The sequence below is a fragment of the Sus scrofa genome, chromosome 18 (assembly GCF_054392235.1).
Source record: "Sus scrofa isolate SSC_HxYL_T2T_F1_AM1 chromosome 18, Sscrofa_HxYL_maternal_Yorkshire_Landrace_v2.0, whole genome shotgun sequence".
Classification (NCBI taxonomy): domain Eukaryota; kingdom Metazoa; phylum Chordata; class Mammalia; order Artiodactyla; family Suidae; genus Sus; species Sus scrofa.
Window position 1 is genome coordinate 55,448,603 of NC_139400.1, and position 6,510 is coordinate 55,455,112.

The 6,510-nt window shown below is 45.4% G+C and overlaps 1 long non-coding RNA gene across 1 annotated transcript; it reads left to right on the plus strand.

Moving 5' to 3' along the window:
- Positions 1-2,850: 2,850 nt before the first annotated feature.
- Positions 2,851-4,604, plus strand: LOC146395065 (uncharacterized). Its single transcript, XR_014834135.1, has 3 exons — positions 2,851-2,934; positions 3,956-4,045; positions 4,515-4,604. It is a non-coding gene; the product is annotated as an uncharacterized LOC146395065 (long non-coding RNA).
- The last annotated feature ends 1,906 nt before the right edge of the window (positions 4,605-6,510 follow it).

The following is a 6,510-nucleotide window of genomic DNA, read 5'->3' on the forward strand; positions in this document are numbered from 1 at the left end:
AAAAAGAACATTTGCGTGTGTGGATCTAAGTAATTATTCATTTATGATAATGAATACTACCAGCCCTGATTTTTCATTTCGAATATACGTCTTGATATCTAAATACGCAGGAACAATCACAACATTAAAAAACACCCCAAAACTGATGTAGTGGAGGGACTTGACTTTCGTCCAACAACAGACACCCTGTTTTCTTTCTTTCCTCCCCACTCTCCCCTTGGTCAACAGTCTCCTTCAGTTGTTTATTTTTAGCCGGCTTAGCCCAGGCTGTAAAGTCAGGTAAACCACAGCGGTGTGGTTGGTTCTGGGACAGTGGCGTCCCTCTGGGGCGTGCGGAAGTGCAAGCTGTCATTCTTAGAGAAAAGAAATCGGTGCCCGTCTGGGAAGAATCCGGGAGAACCATGGATTCCTAAGAGCTGTAGCCAGCTAAGGGTCCAGGACGGCAAGGATCATTGTCTGTAGCGTTTTTGACAAAATGCCGTTGGCTTTCTCTTAAAATTTTGTTGACTTATTGCTGCTGCGGGGAACGTTAGGCCCTTGTGATGAGGACTTTCTTGGCCTTCCTGGGCTGGGCAGGTCCGCTCCCTAGCCTCCACCGCGATGGCTTTCATTTCCGGAGGGCCAGCCCTGGATTCAGGTGACATTTCCCTCAACCTGAGTCAACTGCAAGGCGCTTGGTCCACACCTGGGGTTTCCTGCATGGAAAATGCCGGGGAAAATCCTCGACTCGACTTTTACCATCACACCGCTTGGCCCTAAAGGAGGGCCCTCTCCAGACTGGGGGCGGATCCTTCACTGCTCCCCAGGCGCGCCGGGCTCAGCGGTGCCACTAGCGCACTGTCCAGCACCTGGCTACAGTCCCCTAACCAGCCAAAATCAGAGGCTGCAGGGACTCGTCCGGGTTTCAAGGGGCTCTACTACCGGAAGTCATTTGACAAATCTCAGGCAGGCCTTTCCAATCTTTACTGCTCGGCAGAGCTTTGCAAATCTCTAAACACGCTGTAACCTTCTTCAAACAGTGCTCTAGACACACCTGAAGGTTGGGTTTTATTTTAGGGCCCGGCAAAATGGAAGTGGCCACCGCAGGGGCCCCCTCTGGGGTCGTGCCCGCCCCGCTTCCCGCGTCTTCCCCAGTCCTCACCTCCACCAGTAAACTGATTCCCGCGCATCCATCCGCCGCCTTCCTCCCACCCCCTCTAGCCCCAGGAGCCCTCCTGCTCCGGGCCGCTGACGACCTCGTGCTGGGGGATCACCCGGCGCTCAGGCGGCGGGCGGTCGGGAGAGAACCTCCGGGGAACCAAGCAGGACTGGCGGGGGTGTGGCGGGTGATTTATGACCCTGATCAACTTTTTAGGAAGCAGAAATTAACCTGAGGGGGATTAGGCTTGAGCTTTGAAGTTCACGGTTTTGTTTTCCTTCGACTCAGCCCTGCGATCAAATTGTTCTTGGTTCCTTCTAACCGCCTCCTCCGCCTCCTCTTTGGGTCTCACATCCCCCACCCCTATCCCTCAGCAGCCTTCCTGCACGGATTTTCGTAATTTCAAATACAAATATCGCCAGACCGGCGACTGAAGTGCCGATGACCTAGCCATTGAAGACAATATATCGTCACATCCCTGAATTCTTGGAATCTTGTTTTACGTTACATTTGAAACTGGTATTTATATTTGGAGGTCGGGAGTAGCAAATTTGTACTTTTTTTTTTTTTTTTTTTTTGCTCTTTTCAGTTTATTTCACCTTTGCGGACTAGTATTCCTCCACAGAGCAGAAGCGCAACCATAGGCAGGGTGGTCAGCGGCTCTGTGGGTGACCACTAACTTCTCAGCTTGTTCTCCAGGTACTGTGGCTTTGTAGATTCCTCCCTTAGTCGTCCTGAACATTCAAATCCAAACATGAAAGCCCTCCCTCACCGCCTGCACTCGTACCTTGGCCCCCTTTATTTCCATACACTCAGAGTCCCCTCCTCCGCAACTGCAGGTCTCCAAGGGGAATCTGTCTCCTGCGGTTCTTTCCCGCAGGCGCCTGCTGAAAAGGCAATTTCCTTGGGGGTGTGGTTGGGGCGAGAGAAAAACAGAAACCAGGATTGTTTGGGGCCTGAAACCATCCAAGTTTTATTGCATCCGCTACAAAGTCAACTAACTCTTAATGAGCATCCAAGCGTAAAAAGCCGGGGTTTACTCCGTGTTAAGGCGGGGGGTGGTTGTGTGTGTGTAATTCGCTTCTTTCTCTCGCAGCCAAAGGCTGTAACACCTCAAGAAGCTCTTCCCAACGTCAAGAATACAGATGCGAAAGTTGAAGGTGTCAGGTTTCAGCTCCCTGAGTGATCGAAGATCATTTGGCTACGAGGTCCTTCGAAGTTGGCCCTGTCTACAGCTTGTAATGAAAAGGATAATCTGTCTTGTAATAAAATACAGGATCCACACAAACAAACCCGGCATCCAACCGCCTTCCACTGCGCCTCACTGTTCCTTAATAAGCGCCACTGACAAATATTGCCATCCAGTTCCACCCGAAAAAGGGGAAGCAGTAGATCTTCCTTTTAATAACTTCCCAAAGTGTTACAAATAATAAAAGGGACGCATAAATCATCGCGCGGGCGGCTGAACGTGGACCAAGGAAGGATTTACTCCCCTCCATCCTGGACTTCCCACCGCGCTCTCATTGGCGGCTTCCTTGTAGCCCAGCCCCCAAATCCACCCTCTTATTGGTCCTTCGGACGGGGTGACGCACGGAAAGGGCGTGGGGTCGACAGGGGCCGCAGTCCGCCAATGCGCATGCGCATTATGGCGTGAGCGTGTGATTGACAGTAAGGGAGTGCGCGCGCGTGCGCGCGTGTGGGTATGTGCGTGCGTGTGTGTGCGTGTACCTGTGAATGTGTGGTGGTGGGGGTGATATTGGTGGCGATGAGTGCTCGAATTGAAGCTGTTTCTTCAGGTACCTTAGTCCTCTTTGCGGGCATTTTTTGCTGAGTCAGAAAGGCTGAAGTTACAGACCGTTCGCTCAAGGGCTCCGGAGACAAATCTGGAAGCGATTTGGGGTCTCCAGCAGAAGGCTAATTGGGGAGGGAGTAAAGAGAAGTAGAAGGCATGCATGTTTTACTGGGTCAGAAGAAGAGAGTCAAAAACCCTCAGGAAGCGATTTAATTTTATTACTTTGTTGATTTGTGTGTTTCTTGTAAAGCACACGTTATATCATGCTTCGTATCAAATCCAAGGCATCGTATGCACCGCACACGCCACTTCCTCTCGGATTGACACGGCCCGGTTCGGTCCCCCTGCAAGCAGTTACACACGCCTCTTAGCCTCCTGTAGTTATGCAAACCAGCAAATCTGAGCGAACTTTCAAAACCCAGAACAAGGTGGTAATCCTTAACTGGAAGAAAGAAAGAAAAAAAGAAGGGCGGGAGGAGGAGTAAAGAAAAAAGAAAAAAAAAGAGAAAATTTGAAATATGTAGCAACCACTAAAACAACAGTGTTAAAGACAAGATACCGAAGGAAAAATCCATTTGCTATTGAATGTAGCTTGAAATTAATTTCCCAATCCGGTCAAAGTTTTAGGAACAACTCCAGTTTCTTTTGATACTTGTTAACGCCTAGTACAAAATTCTTCAGAGGCGAGGGCTGGCTTCGTGGAGAAGAGAAATGTTTCTGCGTTGCCCTGTTGCATCCAAATTCTCGCTTTCGGGCAAGTTTCTTCTGCGTGTTCTGCTGAGCAGAAGGAGGCTGGAGAGTGTTTTCCTATTATAAAGTGTTAGGTCATTTGTTCGTGTTTGCACGTATTTTAGGGAGATAATAACGTCTTATAGCTCTCCACACATTTTAAATTACATTAGCCCTAGAAGAATTTTGTAGCTGGCAAATCAAAGCTTCGATTTTACGAATTCTGAAATTTAAAACTGGTAATTACCTCTTAGCAGGCCCTGAGTTTTTTTTTTTTTTTTCCTTTTGTTTTTTAGTTTGGGAGGTGTGGCGTGAGAGAGAAGAAATATGCAAATAAAAGTATTACAAAATCTCCATTCAAATACTATTCTGTCTGCGAGCGCTCGGTAAATACATAAAATGAGCAGAGTGTTGGAAATATGTCCTGTTAAAAGCAAAACAATTTTCTTTTAAATGTCCCCCTTGGTACATTTTTTTTCTTCTAAAGCAGCGCTTTCAGCCTGCCTAAGTATTGAAAGCCGTGTTTTTACACCATCATAGTAATTTTATTTAGAAATCCTTTGTTCACCTTTAATTTTAAAACTATAATTTACGACACGAAATTATTAGCATCGATATTCTTTTTGCGTTTCAATATGCTTTTTACTATTTATGGATATTTTAAAGCAGCAAACATTAAGGAAAATTATAAGCCTTGGGTAGATGCTTATTTTGGTTTAATCGAATGTCTTTGTCTTATTAGATAAATATACACTTAAATTTATTTTTAAATAACGAGCGAAATAATTCTTTTCTTTCGCCTTGCTGGAACAAACTGATTTTTCATTCTTCTCCGTCCGATTCTTTCCTGTACAGCTGCCACAATCGACTGACAGGCTCCAAGCAACCAGAGGACTAGTATGCAAATTTAAGATGATTGACACCTAGAGTAGAGACCAATCACGCTGGAGTAGGTTGCTGATTGGTTGACAACGATTTCACGTAAAACTGACGTTTTAAAAACCTAACATCCAATGAAAGCAATTCATGCAAATAAAGGAAGGAATCGAATTACTAGTTGCGGGAGAGATTTGAGCGCGCCCTCACGTGTTCAGTGGTGGATATTGCACAGACGCCTGCACAGTGCATAAATGCAGCAAAAATGTTCAACTCACACAACTCACCTTGACCTTTTCCAAACCTCTATGTCACTACAATATAAATTATCCATTAAAAAAAGAACAAGAGTTATGTCGTGCACATATATGATGGTTTAGCTTAGAAATCTATGTAATGTAACTTTCAACGCACAGCATTTCCTTCTCCATTCTTACCAACACAGCGAACTCTGATTTTAAATTAATCTTTGGAGAAAGGGGCTCTTTCCTTCCTTGATTTCAAAAGGACGAGATTTACAAAGCTTTTCCAGACACAGATGGTCGGTAAATTTAGTTTCTTCAGCGAGATTCCGCATGGAACCGCCAGATGGCATAAGGATCGCCTTACAATCTCAGTTTACCCTCCCCCCCCACCTCGTAAGAAATTTAGAAAAATTGAACACCAAACACTTTTATATTTTATAGCTAAATGAAGTGAGAATGTACTAGCACTCTTAAGGAGCTACATATTACGAAAATAAGCTTTGCTGGTTGCTTTAATGTGAAACTACCTCCTGAGATTTTGCCCAAGAAAGTTTGCAAGTAAAATACGCATCCAGTGAAAGTGTTTGCAAAAACATTTCCTTCAGGCAAAGTGTGCACCGTAAGCACAGCTTCACGCGAGTTAAAAGTATAGGAGCAAAAAGGTTATTAAGAAGGGTAAGAAGTGTTGTGTGCAGGATTTCTTGGGATTAAAATGAGATCGAAGGTGAATCTAAACTCAGCAAGTGGTCTTCCCGGGAGCGGAGCTCGGTTGGACCAGTGGGGCCGAGGTCGGATCGAGCTGCAGTTAGAGCAGCGTGGCTTTTTAAAAAGATTCTTTTTGGGGTACTGATTACAGATAGGGAAGACTTTCCATTCACAAATCGCTGTAGTCGGAGGCGTCGCCTTTGTTTAGCCAACCCGGGGCGGTGGCTTTGGGGATAAGACCCTATAAAGTATAGACCTCGGCACCTCATGCCTTCTTTAGGAGTTTATCTGTTTTTCTGTTTGGGTTTAACAGGAAGAGAGGGGTTCATGTCGCCCATACTTGAAGGCCAGACTTAGAGCTCATGGTATTTGCACAGGGGAGAAGGGAAGAAAGGAGAAAATACCCAAGTAAAGTAACAAGCCCATTTAGAAGTTGGCGCCCTTTTCATGGGAAACATCATGTTTTCTCCACTTATTTATACAAGCGGGACAATTGTAGTTTCCTTTCCATCATTCTACCCTATAATCTTGCATTTTAGAATTACAGTCAACAGTTAAAAATAGGTCTTAAGCTGGCATTTTTATTTTAAAAAATATTTCTGAAAATAGCCATTACGCCATCACCTTACAAAAAGGCGGATTCATTTGGTTTGTTGCTTGTGCTTTGCTGACTTTTGTTTGGCCAGAAAGTAATGGTTAGGGTGCCCACGTGAACTCACGTCTTCCCTGGCATTCTAATTGTGGGTCATTGCCTAGCTAACGCCATCCTTAGTGTCGGCAGGAGGAGAATCTGTACGTTTTCACCCTTTCGCGTTTCTAGGGATCAGCTTCACAAGCTGTAGGTAGGAAAACGCATCACATCCAGCCGCATAAACGTACGAGAATTGAATAAAATTATATTTTACTTTAGAACTACCAGTTCGGATTTGTTGGTTCAAGTTGGACCATAGGTTTATTTTATGTCATTACTTGCACATCGCCCCGTCCCCCAAGCGAAGTACGATCAGAGAGCATCATACAGAGGC